The sequence below is a fragment of the Panthera leo genome, chromosome B4, assembly GCF_018350215.1.
Source record: "Panthera leo isolate Ple1 chromosome B4, P.leo_Ple1_pat1.1, whole genome shotgun sequence".
Taxonomy (NCBI): domain Eukaryota; kingdom Metazoa; phylum Chordata; class Mammalia; order Carnivora; family Felidae; genus Panthera; species Panthera leo.
In genome coordinates, this window is record NC_056685.1 from 20631766 (window position 1) to 20650142 (window position 18377).

Consider the following 18377-nt stretch of genomic DNA (forward strand, 5'->3'; position numbering starts at 1 on the left):
AGGGCTCCCTCCCTGTGCCCCTGAGCTCCCCACCCCCGCAGTAGACAAGGACTCGGGTTCCGAGGGAGGGGAGGGCAGCTGCTCTGGGCCTCAGGGCCCTTTCCGGGGGTTGGAGGCTGAGGTGGGGGTCGTGGGCTGCTGCAATTCTCTGCGCTTTCTTGCCCCGCGCCCCAAAAGCCGAGAGCGGGGGGTCGAGGGACGCCTGGGCGCCCAGGCCCGCGCTGCCCTCGCCCATTGCCCGAGGCCTTCTTCGCCGGCGGCCTCGTAGGCGGGCAGACGCCGGGGGTCACTTGGAAGGGGCCGGGGTGCGGGCTCCCGCCTCCCGCCCCGCAGGCTTCAGTGGCACCGGCCCACACTCCCGCCCGCGCCTCCCCTGAGTGTCCCCCAGGCTTAGGGAGCCGAGAGGAGGTCCCCCCTCGCTTCCTGCAGGAGGCTTTGCGGAGCCGTGGCACCGGCGACACGGGAGGAGGCCCAGCTGCGGAGGCCGAGAGCCCTTTAGGGAGGACACGCCGCGGGTGGGCTCCTTGGGAAGGCCCTGCTTTCTGCGCGCCAATCTGGTCGCTCACATCGTAGGCCAAGAGGAGCTGCCCAATTATTTCTTGCCCACTTACTGCTGTTGAAGTATTGTGCCAAGGAAAACAGCTGCCCCACGCAGACAGGTGCTGCTGGCTGTCCACTCTCTAGGGATTGTGGTGATCATTTAAAAACATTAATGTCCCTTTACTCGATACATTTCCATTTAAAGTTCATCAGGAGGAAAGTCCACAATGCAAAATAAGGATTTGGGTAGTACACCCACAGCCGTTAAATTAGCACCCATTATATTTCCGTTAGAAGCCCAAGATCCATCGGGAAGGCCCAATGAAAAGAAACTATGTGCTCTGGAGGCCCCAGTGTCAGCTCTTGGACGGTCGTGGTCACTGAGTGTCACGAAGGTTAACTGTCCATTGAAATGACAAAAAGCAATCCACCACGGAGTCAGATACTTGGAAAGTAGCTGTGAGAATTGCAGGCAGCTTCTGCAAGCCAGTGCAGAGGCAGGACCAGCTCTTTTGCTCACCAAATGGAAGTTTCCTGTAAAATTAGCATAGGCTCCACATTCTGGCAGCAAATGGGTAACTGGGGCCCGGGGGGGCGGGGGGGGGGTTTGGGGGGGGGAGGCACCCATTTCAGGTGTTCATGGCAGGAGGTCAGTGCTCCCACAGCACCCAGGTCAGCAGTGGGGGAAAGCAAGCTATGGTCAGTGGCCCAGGAGGAGGCGATGATGAGGCCAGGAGCAGCCAGACAAACGGAGGTGGGAGAAGTGGGCAGCATTCGGACAGGAATGGCTTTTATTTGTTGTTATTCCTGCACCAGCAGGTGTCGAGCGAATGTTAAAAGACCCAGAACTGCACGAAGACAGTGTGGGGTTGGCCTTCTCTAAAGGGGAGTTCAGCCTGAGCTGCCTGGTTTCCAATCAGGCCTAGAGCCTACATGGGGTAATATGTGTCCTGTTCCAGTGTCCTTTCCGCTGCGGCGGCTGGAGGCAGGCAGTGGTGGGATGTGGGCAAATACAAAGGCCTCCTGTCCCCTTAGAGCAAAGAAGGCATCTGGAAATCTCTCAGTGGGAGGATTTCTCTGATTGTCTTGGAAACTCATCTCTACGAAGAAGGGTTTCACAAGGCTGGGGCAGGCGTTTAGAAATTCGTTCTTTGCTAGTTGACACTGTTGGGATCTCTCCCTCTCTCTCTCTCTTACACCCAGCCCTTTTACACACACACACACACACACACTGGCAAATCTGCCCTTTTTGTATTTTGTGTGAAACTCTCTCGCCTGATAAAGATCAAAGCCACGTACCAACTTGTCTCTCCGAAACCCCACACACTGCTGTAAGTCCTCCTGGCAGTAAAAGTCTGGAAGCTGTTTTTGGATTCTGCTAGCTCAGCCTCGCTCCTCCCCAGATGATGCAATACTAGAACAGGACCCAGAAAGCTGCTGGGTCTGTCACCAGCCGGCTGAGTCTGGCCTCGAGGTGCCAGACTGGACCAGACAAGAGCTTTGTTGAGTGATCTTCCCTCAACCCCTGCAGCTGTGACAGGAATCACAACACAACACCTTCCGTTTTTGTAAGACTTTAGAGCTGACAAAATTATTGCTGGTTTCTTCCAGCAACTTGTTATCTGCATCCGATAGATGAAGAAACTGAAGCCTGGAGAGGTTAAGTGAAGGCCACAGGGAGAGAATGGGGGGGTCTGGTGAGCCTTGTCCTGCGGCTCTTTCTTGCTTACACACCTGTCACTTTAAGGTCAGCGGTAGGCACTTTGAGCTCTGATTGGTATTTTACTCCTCCTGGGGCAGGAAGTGGATGCAACGTGTTTCTCGGAGGCAGAGAGGCCAGTGGGGGCCTGACGAGAAGTTGGGTGCAGTTCGGACAACAGAGCCCAAGACACAGGTGGGAACCAGGCCCTTCCGCAGGACAAAGCCTTCCCGCTGGGGATGTTATGCAAGTAAGTGGAAACCCCTCTTTGCAAAGATGGAGTCAGGACCAGGGATTTCCCCCTCCAGGCAATGGGTCCCCGTGTTTCTCCTCTTCCTTCCCTACCACCCTTGTTTGACCCCCTGGACACGGGCCCAGGCAGCCAGCCTTGATTAGCAGTGCAAGCCATGGTCTGGGACAGGTTTTGTCCTCCTCAGAAGCTGCAGGGTGTGAGACATTCGTCAGCACGAGACACTCAACAGCCTCAGACCTGTAATGCCTCCTGGGTTTTATGTGGCACAGACACTCGGACGCTTCCGTCACTCATGGTCGTGAAGACCTATCTAAGCTATCGCCTCTCACTTGGTTAGGTCTTGAGAAAATGAGCGCGAATTGAATGTAGTCTTCTCTTTTTTTTTTTTTGCTAAGATTTTTCTATTGGCCACTTTGCGTTGCTCATGTCCCCAGCCTGGAAAATACTGGCTGTGAGGGAGGAAGGTGTATCAGAGGAGAGAAAATGGTATCTTTGATGGGTAGGGCTGGGGCTAATACGCATTTGAGGTTTTAAAGACTTTTGTAAACGTCTTATGAGAATTAGTGCTCAGTTGCCCTTCACCAAAGCGGTGAGTCTACTTGGTAACGATAGCTGACATTTCTGAGTGCTTACTATGTACCTGGCACTGTGCTAAGCGCTTGATACATGCTGATTCATCTTCGAGGCAACACTGTGGGGCAGGCGTTATGACTATACCCATTTTACAGGCGAGGAAACAGAGAGAGGGGCTCCGTAACAGTGCTGGTAAGGAGCGGAGTCAGGATTTCACTAACTTTTGTTCACCTGTGAATGAGCACAAGCCGTCCATCAAACAGGTGGGGCTGGTTTCATCAAAGTTGTGGTCACTCATGTCAAGCAGCTTCTTCTGGAACGTAAGCCTTCGCTGTCTTAGTGAGAACGCATTTCCAATGTTTTTTTTCTCCCCTCCGCTTTCCTTCTGCGTCTAGCGCCCCCCACCCCCACCCCTGAGCTGAGATTCCGGTGGTTGAGCCTAGAGGAAGGTGGCACCGTGGTTAAAAATGGAAAGATCTGGGGGCGCCTGGGTGGCTTGGTTGGTTAAGCGTCCGACTTCGGCTCAGGCCATGATCTCGCGGTCCGTGAGTTCGAGCCCCGCGTCGGGCTCTGTGCTGACCGCGCAGAGCCTGGAGCCTGTTTCAGATTCTGTGTCTCCCTCTCTCTCTGCCCCTCCCCTGTTCATGCTCTGTCTGTCTCTGTCTCAAAAATAAATAAACATTAAAAAAAATTAAAAAAAAAAATGGAAAGATCTGTTGCCGTAAGTTCTCCTTGGAAGGTATGTCGCACACAGCTCCGAATCCAGCTGGGCTGAAGCGTGCAAAGAAAATACCTGGAATTAGCACTGGACATTTGAGGTGTCTTCGGTCAATGACAGTGGTGCTTTTTACATGGGTTGCATTTATTTACAGTCTACGAAGCATATTCACTCATGGCCTCTCATTTTCGACATTTCCTCCTGGTACTTGGGGCCCTATCTCTAATTGTGGAATGAAAGGCTGTGTTCCTGGTTCAAAAAGATTCCAGGCTAGGCCAGCCTGCCCCACTTAGTAGAACCGAGTGACTCAATGTGCCTTCTGAAGGAGCAAAGTGTAGGGGCGCCTGGGTGGCTCAGTCGGTTAAGCGTCCGACTTCGGCTCAGGTCACGATCTCGGGGTCCGTGAGTTCGAGCCCCGCGTTGGGCTCTGTGCTGACTGCTCAGAGCCTGGAGCCTGTTTCAGATTCTGTGTCTCCCTCTCTCTCTGACCCTCCCCCATTCATGCTCTGTCTCTCTCTGTCTCAAAAATAAATAAATGTTAAAAAAAAAAATTAAAAAAAAAAAAAAATGAAGGAGCCAAGTGTAAACGCTCCTCCCTTAGGATCAAAAGGAGGCCGTTTGACCCAGACATTGTGCTACAACGTTTCCCTTCATTTCAGCCTGTGCTGTTTGCTCAGATTCCGTCTTGTTCTGCCTGCCTTGTCTCCAGCCTGTCCCCCAAATCAGAGTTGGGGGACGAATCTCTGCGGCCGATCTACACCGTGCAGCACAGAGGTTTTCTGCCTCTTGTGCCCCGAACCACTCGTTTTGCTCTTGGGTGACACTCCGACCTGAGACCAAATGCAGGATGTGCGAGTAATTTCTCCAGAAAGGCATGTGCAAAGGACGTGGAAAGGAATTTCGCCCATCTTTGTCTCTCTTTCCTCCTTTTTTCCTCTTTGGCAAGCTAGAAAGTGGGACTGTCACACACAGGCTTCCTCATGTAAGGGGGAGAATCACGTTAGGTTCACGTGTGCATCACACCCTTTGTGAACGCGTCTCCTTCATCACCTCTGTTACGAATTCTTCTAGCTTTCTGAGCTCCTCTTTTTTACAGGGCTGGGACTAGGGTGAGGTCAGTGAGGTGTCTGCCTCGTGCATAAAATTTCGGGGGCAGGTGCCAAAAATCTCCGTCATCAAGGGACGCACTTTGATGTCATATTTTTAAAAATCAAAATTAACACCAGAAAACTAATGGCGAATAAATAATCCACAATTTATTTTATTTTTTTTTAAACGTTTATTTATTTTTGAGACAGAGAGAGAGCATGAACAGGGGAGGGGCAGAGAGAGAGGGAGACACAGAATCCGAAACAGGCTCCAGGCTCCGAGCTGTCAGCACAGAGCCCGACGCGGGGCTCGAACCCACGGACCGTGAGATCACGACCTGAGCCGAAGTCGGACGCCCAACCGACCAAGGCACCCAGGCGCCCCTGTAATCCACAATTTAAATAAGAGACGGTATCACTGACATTTCCTTTCGCCTCAAGCTTCAGCATGGCTTTTGTCACGGCACTACTTTCTTATTTATCTTTCTGTTCAACCGGAGGAAATGAGAGCGGCGGAAGAAATAAAGCTAACTGAAATCCAGGTCATAAACCAGAGAAAGTAGATGCGAACAAAGTGAAACCAAAAGGAAAATAATGTGTTCAAAATATGAAAGAGAGAATGAGAGGGGAACGGGGAAATTAATATATAAATAGCTTTTCATCAGTGGCAATGAAAGCTTTTCATGGAGAGCTCTTTGACTCTGATGTCCTTACTTATTTTCAGTGATTATTAAAAGCTTTGCTAGAGTTCAAAGTGTTTTTAGACGCGTGTTTGTTTCCCTTAGCACTCTACTTTTGTTTTTGCTTTTGTAACAATACCCTGTGTTTGGAGAGTGCTTCTTTATTTTTCAAAGCGTTTGGGTTTTGCATACTTCTTTCTTTTATTCTTCTCACATCGAAAGAGTTAGAGGTATGTTATCCTTTCTCAGAAAGGGAATTGGTGGGATTGCGGAAGAAAAGGAAAAGTTATTCTGAGTGCCAGGAGCTGAACTAAGTGCTTTACGTGTTTTATTTATTTCCCGAATAATTCTGAGTTATGGATATGATCAGCTCCTTTTTGCAGATCAAGAAGCTGAAATCCAGGAGGATCGGTCAATTAGCTAGTAACATTCTAAATATTTATTTCCTGAAAAAAATGTGTCATTGTTCTTGTGCTTTTTACTAGAACTAACAAGCAAAAGGCCGATTAGACTGAAAAGTTATATTCTAGCTCCAAAAAAAGTTTTATGCCCCCATGTCTGGTCAAAGCAACTCCAAGATTTTCTTTTTGCCTTTTCTGAATAGTCCATATGTATCTATGCCAGAATGAGTCAACTTTGAAAGAACTCGTTTGATAGAAATGGAGTGCCTCTTAATGTAAAAATATTTTGAATTAAGTAGCTGTGAATGATTGATGAGGAAAGTGACTTAGTCTTTTTTCTTTACTACACAGTGCATTTATTTGGTTTATTAAATACACTGACCACATGTTAAAGTGTGGAATCGTTCTCATGTGGCCTAATTTTAGTACATTATTTAATTTTATCACTAGAAGTATAACAACATTAAAATAATGTTTAATGGACCACAATCTCCCAACCCTCATACAACTGTTTTTTGGTTTTCGAATAATGCAGTCACATGAATAGTTTCAGTAAGAGTACGCATGTTATGTTATACTTTACTCAATATGTTATTGTATACACACCTCATGATTCCAGTAGACTTCATCCTAAGAAAATGGTTGTGCAAATCGTTTTACTGATTTACCGCCATGTATTAAGCCATGCATCTGCAAATGAAAAATTAAGTTGTTTCCATGTTATTTTTTGCTCTTTAATTGGTAATGATAATGCAGTCTGCCACTTATTAAGCACTTACTCTGTGCCAGGAACTACGCTAGGCACTTTAAGTATGTAGGATTTCACTTAAGGCTTATCCAGAAGCCCTAGAAGGTGGATTTTTCATAATGTCATTTTACGGACTGAAAACTGAGGTATGAGTCTGATGGGGGGGGGGGGCAGACACAGGGAGGTGGTCCTGCCCCCAAGTGTTCTCAGTTGCTGTAACATAACGATGAAGGCTACCACGCCCCTACCTTTACTCCTTTATTATTCAATTTCTAGAGAAGAAAAAAGTCTTTATGATTCTTTCTATACCCAGCCATTTTGCTTTCTGAGGGAGTTGCAATGGTGGATAATCTTTGTAGCAATGAGGAAGAGAACCAGTCTCTTTCACCTTAGTTAGCAGTGGATGTTGTTACTTTCAAGAGATGTTACTTGGGCAGGTAGGTATAAAAATCATGGCAGGCGAGGAGGTGCTCTAATGTGTATTTCTTTGATTGTAAGTGAGGACATATTTTTTTTGTATGTTTGGGAATTCATCTCTCCTCTTATATGTGAATTGTGGTTAATATTCTCTGCCCATTTATCTATCAGCATCAAGGTTTCTTTTATGAATTTGAATGCTCTCTGTATGTTATACACGAAGACCCTCGTTTTTCATGGCTGACTCAAATATTCTCCTAAGTCTGTGGTTGACCTTGAAATGTTTTGCGGGCTACATTTAAAAAAATAGTTTCACATTGTAGATGATTTTGCAGGACTGCCAGATGACTTGGTGGTAATTTAATTATACAGTATTATTTATCAAAACTAATTGAAGCTGATCATTTGACATTAATTAGGGGTGAATTTCCTCACCTCTAACAAGTCAAGCTCAAGCTTGGGTAGAATAGGGAATACATTTCTGCCATCTTCTATCGTGGAATTCAGAGCTGCAAATAGAATCATGTAACTAAAGTCAGCTTATGTAGGCTTTATGTTTTTCTTGAAAAATAGTAACTTACACATATTTTAACAGAAACCGGCATAGGCATCTCTATTTTTTTTTTTAATGTTTTTAGCTGTAATAACATTTTAAAGCAAAGAATAGAAGTGATATTTCATCCAGGCCAACATGAATAACCCTAAAAGGTAAATTATGTTGTTAACTCAGACTTAGTCTTTACTTTTCTCTTCCTGTACTTTCCCAAAAGGGAAAAGAAAAATTTTTTGTAATCTTACTAGGTAGTCTGCCAGACAGCCTCTGGGGACTGCACATGACTGTTGTCCCCTAATTATAAAGGTTTTCTGAGGTGGAAATACCATGTACATTCGAGTTGTTTTTCCCTAATCTCAGGTGTAATCTCTGATTGTATACCTTAAAGTCAGGCATTTTAGCGCACACACACACACACACACACACACACACACTGAATCCTTTAAAACTCATTCATGGAGGTAACACACGCATTAGGTAGAGAGAAGCGGCCTGATTAGAAGGTAGTCAGTCCCTCACTCCTTCCTCTTGCATGTCGGAGAATATGTGTCTTTGGCCATCTTGAAAGTTTCTTTGCTGCAAATGTGCAGAGAACAAATCTAAGTAGGAAAAGAAGTCAGGAAAATAGAACATTTCCAGAGTAGGGCCTGCTCCTGGGAGGTGCGGGGCAGTCATGGCCCTGTGGACCTGATGGTTGCCGTTAATGTTTGCCCAACTACTCTTCCTTTCCAGAAAAGTGGCTGGAAGTAGAAGCCTCTTGTTTCTCTTGGAGACTATCAACTTTTATCAAATCTCTACCACTGCCAATGGGTTATGTAGAACCCATCTAAAGGGTTGAACTTTGCTTGCTGAGGCAAAGTTCAAAAAATACAAGTGAGCTGGAACAAGGTATATTTTACTTCCAATGGACGCTCCAAAATTGGCCACAGCACAATAGACTCAGAAAACAGGCTATCCCTTAAACCGGGAAGTTTGTTTGACCCACGTGGTATCCAGAATGCCAAGGAATCAGTCCTGGGATAGGTTTACTGCCAATGTTCGTGTTCTCTTTCTCTCTGTCTCTGTCTCCCTCATACTCTGATACTCTGTGCTATATAATCTATTTATCCCTTGGCCTTCCATCTTCCTTCTTTTTTTTTTTTTTTAATGTTTTATTTGAGAGAGAGATACAGAGTATGAGTGGGGGAGGATCAGAGAGAGAAGGAGACACAGAATCCGAAGCAGGCTCCAGGCTCTGAGCTGTCAGCACGGAGCCTGACGCGGGGCTCGAACTCACGAACGACGAGATCAGACCCGAGCCGAAGACAGACGCTCAACTGACTGAGCCACCCAGGCACCCCACCATCTCCCTTCTTTTGACATCTTTACGGATACTTTTCTTCCCAAACTGCGCCAATGAGGTGACAGCATGCCCAGGGCTTGAAATGCCTCTTTGAAACTCTCAACATTCACGTATAAAAAGCAACTTACAAAGCTCTTTTTTTTCAGAAGGAGAGTCAGAAACTGTACCCTCTGCTGGGTGATGCATCATCCTTTGCAAGAAAGCAAATTTGTCTTAAACACGTTTATGGTTTGCATTTTTAAAAATTTACCTGCTGTTGCTCCTACTCGGAGGGAGAGAGACTCCCCTTCTTGGAAAGCCCCAGACAGATCCTGCCGGAGGAAAAAGGGCGACAGCTCCTAATTCTTCGTGTTTGAATTCCGCAGCCACTGTTTGTTCTGGCAAAATAGCCGTTGTGCTTTCCTGAGCACATTTTTAGCTTTGCGCGTTTACGGAAGGCCTCACCGGCAGTTCTTGGCAGCGTTCGAGGAAGACCGGAACCAGAGCTACTCGCTCATCTTCTCTGAGGTCAAGTAGAGAAGAGCAGTTTCTGTCACAGGTTTTCTTCAGAACGATAAAGCTCGAGAATCACTGGAAGAGAAAATGAATGCCGTATTGATTTAGTAGCAGCTTTTAACGTTTTTATTTATTTTTGAGACAGAGAGAGACAGAGCATGAATGGGGGAGGGTCAGAGAGAGAGGGAGACACAGAATCTGAAACAGGCTCCGGGCTCTGAGCTGTCAGCACAGGGGCCCGACGCGGGGCTCGAACTCATGGACCGCAAGATCGTGACCTGAGCCGAAGTCGGCGCTCAACCGACTGAGCCACCCAGGCGCCCCTAGTAGCAGCTTTTAAATGATGTGGCGGGACCCTTGTTTAATTAATTCAGTCAGTCATTCAGCAAACATGTCTTGCATGCCTGTCGCATGCCCGCACTGGAAGAAACATCTTCCTGTCACGAACACTACTGCTAAACCAGAGGACTCAAACCGTGTCATCACGGCTGCCATGTTTTCAGCCTATGTAGAGCTCTGTGCTAAGGATTCTACATAACGTGATTTTATTTAATCTTCCGAGCACTCTGGCTAGTTATGCTATCATTACCCGCGTTAAAAAAAATTTTTTTTAATCTTTATTTATTTTTGAGGGAGAGAGAAAGACAGGCTGCAAGCAGGGGAGCAGGTGCATCACCGAGAGAGAGGGAGACACAGAATCGGAAGCAGGCTCCAGGCTCCGAGCTGTCAGCCCAGAGCCCGACGCGGGGCTCGAACACACGTGCCGTGAGATCACGACCTGAGCCGAAGTCGGACGCTCAACCGACTGAGCCACCCAGGGGCCCCGTTGCCCACAGTTTTTAAAGTTTATTTATTCTGAGAGAGCCAGAGCATGAGCAAGCTGGGGAGGGGCAGAGAGAGGGAGAGACACGGGGCCCGATCCCGCAACCGGGAGATCATGACCTGATGCCAAAATCAAGAGTTGGGCACTTAACCAACTGAGCCACCCAGGCGCCCCCTCATTACCCACATTTTAAGTATCAGGAAGCTGAGCCTTACACAGCTTATCACTCTCAAGCTGCTAACCGTGGGACCGGGGTTGGCCCCATTTGGCCTAACTCCAAGTTTGGGCCTAGAATCACTTCAGGCCCCTGACAAGTTCTCCTTCCAAAGAATATTAAGAATGGAGTAAAGATAAGAGGGCTGAAACCGAGGAATTCAGAGAAGTGTGAACTGAAGTCACTTTATGACCTTTACCGTCAGTTGGATCGCGGCCGCTAATTTATTTTTAGATCACGTTGCACCCTGTTAGTTGCCGGGTTTATTCCCAAGGCCATCACTCCTGAATTTAAAATTGTATGAAATGCACTGTTTTGGGTGGCTCCTCCTCCTCCTCATGGGTCCCTACTGGTCTCTGATACCTTGCAGCTCCCCAGGACTTAGGAAAATCTGATACACCCCTTCCAAGGTGCCTTCCCCAGTCACTCAGGCCGCACCTGCTCTTTCCGGTCTTGGGATTTCCAAGCACTACCTACACGTTTCACTGCACGCTGCTCCGGAACTACGTTCCTCTTCATGAGCAGGGCAGAGACTCATACGCTTCTCTTGAGTCCTCTCTGGTGCCTTGCTAATAAATGTTCCTAATAAATATTTGCTAAATGTAGGAACACCACTTACTGCTTTTGAGCAATCACAGAGGTGAAAAGAGCCGGGTAGTTTCATGATGTGTTAAGTTCTCTGAGCATAACAAGACCTTGGCAGGTGGAAACACTGTACCGAAAATCACTGTCAGTTTGTTAATCCCCCAAAGAGGCCAGCCTGAAAGAAATGAAGTCCGCGGTTCGTAAAGAGCAGATAAATGTTTTATATGGAAAATAAATTAGCAAATTCACTGTCAGATTCCTAATGGCAAGGAAGCATGGAAAGTCACAGTTTAACTTCCTTAACAAACCTGTCACTGGCAGCCAGATGACAGAGTCTGTCAAAGAAACCATGTGTCACTTGGGAGACAGATTGCTCTCTGACAAACAGCGTTCATTCCCGGGCCTACCCCCTAAGACTGGAATAATAGTGACATCTCGCAAAAAAAAAGCATTTGTCATTTGACTGTACAAAAGTTTCCCTTCAAAGTTGAGGGTATTTTGAAGCCATGTAGATTCCCATGTACGAAAAGGAGTGCTTGTCACAGGAGTCTTTTATGGGAAGTAAAATCTATTTGAAAATCTGCTTTGATTACATCATTTCATGAAATTTGGGGTTTTGCTCATGGTGAACACGTTATGAGTCAGATAAGGCAGACCCAACTCATTTCTTTGTCATAAAGACTTCCCAAATGTGGCCTTGGCTGCTCGGTGTATCACCATTTGATCAGTTAATGGGGAAGTAAGACTTGCCACACTAAAAATAGGCCAAAATATTCCCAGAGGCCGACAGAACAATGAAGAGCTGAGGAAATAGTATGCTTGTGGAACGAAATGCGGAGCGGGATAAAGGCGCTCGCTCACAACCCATCTGCTCAAGAGCAAGCATTTATTGGGCACCCACTGTTTGCCAGGTGCCGTGTTGGATGTTGGAGAAGCAATATAAAGTTGACATGGCTGCTGTTCCCAAGGAGACTGTGGTGGGGGAGGTCACGAGCTGTCTAGTGAGGAGCCATGATGGACTCAGGTGTCCCCAGTCCTTGAAGACTTCTGTGAATTCACTTCTGGAAAATCAACTTGACGGGTTCCTCAATTCATGACATCTTCATGACATCTCACACTTTAAGAATCACATGCACACAGAATATCGATCCTTTTATTCCTGAAGAAGCAGCTGCTGGTGTCCCTGAGCAGCTCTATTTACTTAAATATAGCCCTCCATTTTGTTTTTTCTGCTCACATGAAACACCAGGCTACCACAGCACTTGGGGGAAACTTAGCGAGACAAAACTCTAACTTAAAAATGAAACCTATGGGGCGCCTTAAGCGTCTGACTTCGGCTCAGGTCAGATCTCATGTGAGTTCGAGCCCCTGCATCGGGCTCTGGGCTGACAGCTCGGAGCCCGGAGCCTGCTTCGGATTCTGTGTCTCCCTCTCTCTCTGCCCCTCCCCCACTCACACTCTGTGTGTGTGTCTCTCCAAAATAAATAAACATTAAAAAAATAATTAAAAAAAAAAAAGAAAGAAACCTAAAGGGGGCGCCCGGGTGGCTCAGTCGGTTGAACATCCGACTTCAGCTCAGGTCATGATCTCACGGTTTGTGGGTTTGAGCCCCGCATCGGGCTCTGTGCTGACAGCTCGGAGCCTGCTTGGGATCCTCTGTCCTCCCCCCGCCTCCCCCCGCCCCGCTCCTCCCCCACTCTCTCTCTCTCAAAAATAAATAAAACCAAAAACAAAAAAACCCTGAAATCTTACTAATACAAAAGAAAGCGTGGCATCTAAAAGGAACATGGGTATTCGAGGCAGGCAGATCTCGGCCCCAGTCCTTGCCTCAGCTGTGTGATGTACGTAATCATCAGCTTGGCACACAGTCATTGGTACTGACGTTGTCAACGATTGTGGTCTCGGTAATGGAAGCCCTTAACTCCTAAGAGAAACCGCCCCTGACAGGAAGAGACTCGAGCCGCTCCGATCGGTGTACCCGTGAGCTCTCAGACACGAGGCAACACTAGAGTGATTTGCAGGGAAGGATTTAGCGAAGGGATTACAGGATCGCCTGCTACTGCTGCCTCTGAGCCTGGGGCCATCCTGAAGGTCAGCAGGGCTGGCATCTGGGAAGAAAACCTGGATGCCCATGGGAGAGAGTGAGAACAAACTGGAACCCACGGGACAAACTGGAACCTGCGTTTCCTCTCGTGAACCCCAACCTCGAGTCGCGGCCGACCTTCGCCTGGGGGCTGTGTGCCCACCTTAGTCCCAGCCCCAGAGAAGCTGAAGCAGGAGACCCCGCGGGAGCTGCCGGGGCTGTGGGCCAGGTGCTGCCCCCCTCGGACGAGGCAGGGGCTGCGGTGCCTCCTGGTGTCCCACTCTGACCTTCAGGGGGGTGTGAGTGCCACTCGGCCTCTGCCTTCCGGACCCAGCGGGGGTTCCTCCCGGCCAGATCTCGCTTGGAACCATGCTGGGAAGGGAACTGGGGGGAACAGTTTCAGCTTCGCTCCGTTGACACAGAACAAACTAGCACAGAGGAGACCGCCACTGCCACAGAACAGGCTCGTCCACGTGTGCCTGGTTTCCTGTCCCGCCTCCCTCCACACCTCCCCCTCCCCCGCCCCTTCACACCGTGTCACCTCTCTGTAGAGCCCTTACTATGTTCCAGGTGCTATCTTAGGTCCCGGGGGAAAAAAATTCCGAGACGTGGTGCCCACCCTCGTGACTCTTACAGTCTGTTGGGTGTGAGACATTAAATACCCACACACAGAGATGTAGAATTTCAGCTACGGTTAGAGCCATGACGGAGAGGGTACGTGGTCCCCTTGAGCGTGCACGAAAAGAGGATTTCACCTGATCTAATAAAAACACCTGAAACCCGATTAAATACCACTTCTCTAAAAACCTCCAGATTTCTCTGGAGGCACCGGTGACACTGTTGATTCGCACTGATTCTTAAGGTCAAGGCTGAGACCACTAGCATCACTGATACATGACCATCAGAGTGGGCCAGAGCGAGAAGAGCTGAAGATTAAATCGAAATCTGGAGAGATTTTTTTTTTTTTTGAGAGAGCGCGTGCGTGCGCGAGAAAGAGAGCGGGGGAGGAGCAGAGAGAGGAGGAGAGAGAGAATCCCAAGCGGGCTCCACGCTGTCCGTTCAGAACCCCATGTGGGGCTCGAACATACAAACCGTGAGATCATGGCCTGAGCCAGACAGGCTCCCCATGGTCTGGGAAGATTTTTTTATCGCTGTCTTATTAACTGACAGGTTACCTTTGCAGGGAACCCTGTCATGTACTGAGAGAAATGCTGAGTTACAGGCAAGGGGGAAGGGAATAGAAAGCTCCAGCAGCAACACTCACACCGCTTACCCAGTCCTACGTCGGACATCCCATTAATCGAATCATTTCTCAACTCCAAGACCTGGTACGATCCAGGCTTCTGTATAAATGTGTCACCTCAGCTGCTAACTGGACCATTCAAGTACGCTCCAATGTTTTGTAAACGATGAACTACTTTTTCCAAGGCAGCATTCAAGTCACGCTATAAAGCTGCTACCTGAAGACAAGAACTTATTTTTCTGGTTCCTTCTCTGCGGCACCTGGCATAGACCCTGAGTGGGGTAGGTGTTCCGCAAGTGTCCTGGTCAGTTTGGGCTGCTGTGACATAATGCCGTAGACTGGGTGGCTTGTCAAGGACAGAAATTTCTCACAGTTCTGGAGGCTGGCACGTCCAAGATCAAGGCGTTGGCAGATCAAGTGTCTGGTGAGAACATAGATGCTTCCTGGTTCTTAGACGGCTGCCCTCTCGCTGGGTCCTCACATGGCAGAAGGGATGAAGAATCCCTTGGGGGTCTCTTTTGTAAGGGCACTAATCCCATTCACAAGGCCTCTACCCTTAGGACCTAATCACCATGCAAGGGCCCCACCTCCTAATACCATCACATTGGGGTTTAGATTCCATCATACGGATTTTGGGGGAACACAAACACTCAGGCTACAGCAGCAAGCATCAGCGGGATGAATGAATCTAAATAACAGGTTGGATGTCAGGATCTGCCTCCTATGGTAGGTTGCTATCCCGTAGCAAATGTGCCATCTTCTTCCACCAGCAGGAAGTGTATAAAAGGTTTCACCCTTGAGTTGGGGGTTTGCCCAAACCCGGGTCCTCCAGCGGGATCTACCGTGGCCCTGACTGCGAACCTGCCTTTGACCCTCAGGTCTGTAGGGACCTTTGGGTTCTCCAGACTTGGGTGGGGGAAGTTGTCCAGTGTTGACTCACCTCTCGGTCACCACCTCTGACTTGTATGCCTCCAACCCAATGTGTCTCTTTGGTTTGCCTTGACGGTTATTTTCCAGAGACCCCATCTTCTGTTTCTTGGGTTTTCGTTCTTTCTCCGATCTTACTCCCCCTCCCCACTCCCCACATGACTACAGTTGTTCAGCCTTCAGCACCTGAGGGCCCGTGTGCCAGCGGAGGGCCAGAAGACAAGTTCATATGGGCAAGTTACATGACGACCGCAAGTCACCTACCAGCGCCGTGGGTGCTGCTGAATTGTGCCATCATAGACGTCCCGGGAGTGATTTTCTGGAGCTACATTGACCAGATGCAGAGTGAAGGACCTAGTCCTGTTTCTTAAAATTCTTTTGAAATTAGATGCTACCTTCCTTTTTAGTAATACTTTTGTTGTAAAAGAAAAGAACTTTTTTGTTTATGAAAAATAATCAAAATTACCATAAATAATTTGGAAAATGTAAGATGTACCAAAGAAGGCACAGTATCCATGAGATAGTTGTTTAGATGGCACAAGATGGGAGGTGACTTAAGGTCTGCGTGTCATATGAGCCACAGGGCGTACTTTCTTCCTAATCAAGAGGACTGCCTACTGTGTCTCCTTCAGACAGCCCCAGAGCTGGGCATGAGCCCAGCGGCCCCGCTGCTGACAGACCGTCTTCCTAGAGCACAAATCTTGTCTTGTCACCTGCCCTGCTTAGGCCATTTTCCATGGACTCCTTCCCTGTGCTTTCCAGATAGTCTATCCCCTTTGTGTAACACACAAGCTCGTCTTTCTTTTCTTTTCTTTTTTCTTTTCCTTTTCTTTCTTTTTTCTTTTCTTTTCCTTTTCTTTCTTTTTTCTCTTCTTTTTCTTTTCTTTTCTCTTTCCTTTCCTTTCCTTCCTTTCTTTTCCTTTCTTTCCTTCCTTTCTTTTCCTTTCCTTTCCTTCCTCTCCTCTCCTCTCTTCTCTCCTCTCCTCTCCTCTCCTCTCCTCTCCTCTCCTCTCCTCTCCTCTCCTTCCTTTCCTTTCCTTTCCTTTCCTTTCCTTTCCTTTCCTTTCCTTTCCTTCCTTTTCTTCCTTTTCTTCCCTTCCCTTCCCTTCCCTTCCCTTCCCTTCCCTTCCCTTCCCTTCCCTTCCCTTCCCTTCCTTTCCTTTCCTTTCCTTTCCTTTCTTTTGTCTTTTTCTTTTCTTTTTTTTGCAATCAGCTTTATTGGAGTGTAATTTACATACAATAAAACTCACTGATGTTATGTGTATAGTTCAGCGGCTTTTGACAAAACGTGTTACCTGGGGAACCACCATCACCACAATTAGAACATAGAATGATTTGCTCACGTCCCTTGGCTAGAACGCCCTTCCCTTGTCTCCAGTCCCTGGAAACTATTGATCTGTTTCGTGTCATTGTAGTTTTGCCTTTTAAAAAGAATTTCATATAAAAGAAATCGTAGAGAATGTAGTCTTTTGAACCCGGCTTCTTTTCACTTGTAATGCTTTTTATATTCGTCCTTGATGTTGTGTGTATCAGATGTGTGCTCTGCTTAAAGGTCGGCTCGTATCGCCTTGTGTGGGCATACTTCGATTAGGGTATTTATTTACGGTTGATGGACGACTGGGTTATTTCCAGTTTTTCACTCTTCTGAATAAACCTGTTAGGAACATTCTTTGTGTGAGCCCGTGTCTCTCGTTTCTCACAGGTAAATCCCCAGGAGTGGAACTGTTGCACTGTGTGTGTGACTTTACAAGAATATTGCAAACCGTTTCCCACAGCGGCTGGCCCATCTGCCATGACCTCTGCTAGGTCAGAGGCCTCCATATCCTCACCCACACCCGGACCATGGGACTGCCCATCTTTTTAGTGTTGGTTCTCGTGGTGGGTTATGCGAGGCTTTTTTAGCCCACCCTCCAGGCCTCCAGGCCTCCAGGGGGCCCCCCTCCTGCTCTGGTCACATAGATTCACACTCAGTCATGTGAGTTGTGTGAGTTGTGTGAGAGCCACTGCTCTGCCATGCTGCTTCCTCAAGTGACCAGCTTCGTACGGGAGCCCCTGCCCTTCTCAAGGCTGAACGGGGGTCCTTGCTCTGGCACCCGCGGTATCTGGTGCACATCCGTCCTTACTGTGCTTGTTGGGTTTTTCCTGCCTTCTCCTCTTTTATAATTTTTTTTAAAGTTTATTTATTTATTTATTTTGAGAGAGAGAGAGAGAGAGAGAGAGAGAGAGAGAGGAGAGCCCTCCGTGCAGAGTCCAGCACGGGGCTCAAACTCACAAACTGTGAGATCATGAGCTGAAATCAAGAGTTGACTGCTTAACCGACTGGGCCACCCGGGTGCCCCATTTTTTTTTAAACAATTTATTTAAAATAATAATTTATTTAAATAATAAAATAACAATTTATTGTATTTATTTTTAAATACAAATTTTGAAGTTTATTTATTTTGAGAGAGAGAGAGAGAGAGAGAGAGAAGGAAAGAGAAAGTGCTGAAGGGGCAGAGAGTGAGGGAGAGAGAGAGAGAATCCCGAGCAGGCTCTGTACTGTCAGTGTGGAGCCCGGCTGCCTTCTCCTCTTAACCCAAGCTTCAGTGGCAGGAATGAAGAGTGGGAAGAAGTTTCCACATCTTTGCAGCCCAGGGTCTACCACAAGGTCAAGAATTATGTGTTGAGTGAAAGAATGAACAAATGGATCTTGAGATTTTTAATACATTTTCTAATTGACGGGACTTACTCCCCCATCCAAACATGCCCCCAGCCATTCTTCAAAGAATGCATTGCTGCACATCTTCTCTCCAGGGGCGCCTAGGAAGAAAGAAATTTCCAAGAAAGCTAGTGACGCATCCAGCCCCAGACTATGAGATGTGAGGCCGAGTGCGTCTCAGCAGGACTGGGGCTCTGACTTTGCCCACTCGGTGCCCATCAGAGCCCTTCGCTTATTCAGAAGTACTTATCAAGTACTAGCCATGTGCAGGTACTTTGGTTAGGTTCTGAGGGTACC

The 18377-nt window shown here is 47.6% G+C and overlaps 1 long non-coding RNA gene across 1 annotated transcript; it reads right to left on the bottom strand.

Annotated features, from left to right (window-relative positions):
* Positions 1–6529: 6529 nt before the first annotated feature.
* LOC122225508 lies at positions 6530–15628 on the bottom strand. The gene is made up of 3 exons (XR_006205216.1): positions 15396–15628; positions 9263–9582; positions 6530–6642 (listed from the first exon to the last, which is right to left on the bottom strand). It is a non-coding gene; the product is annotated as an uncharacterized LOC122225508 (long non-coding RNA).
* Between the last annotated feature and the right edge of the window lie 2749 nt (positions 15629–18377).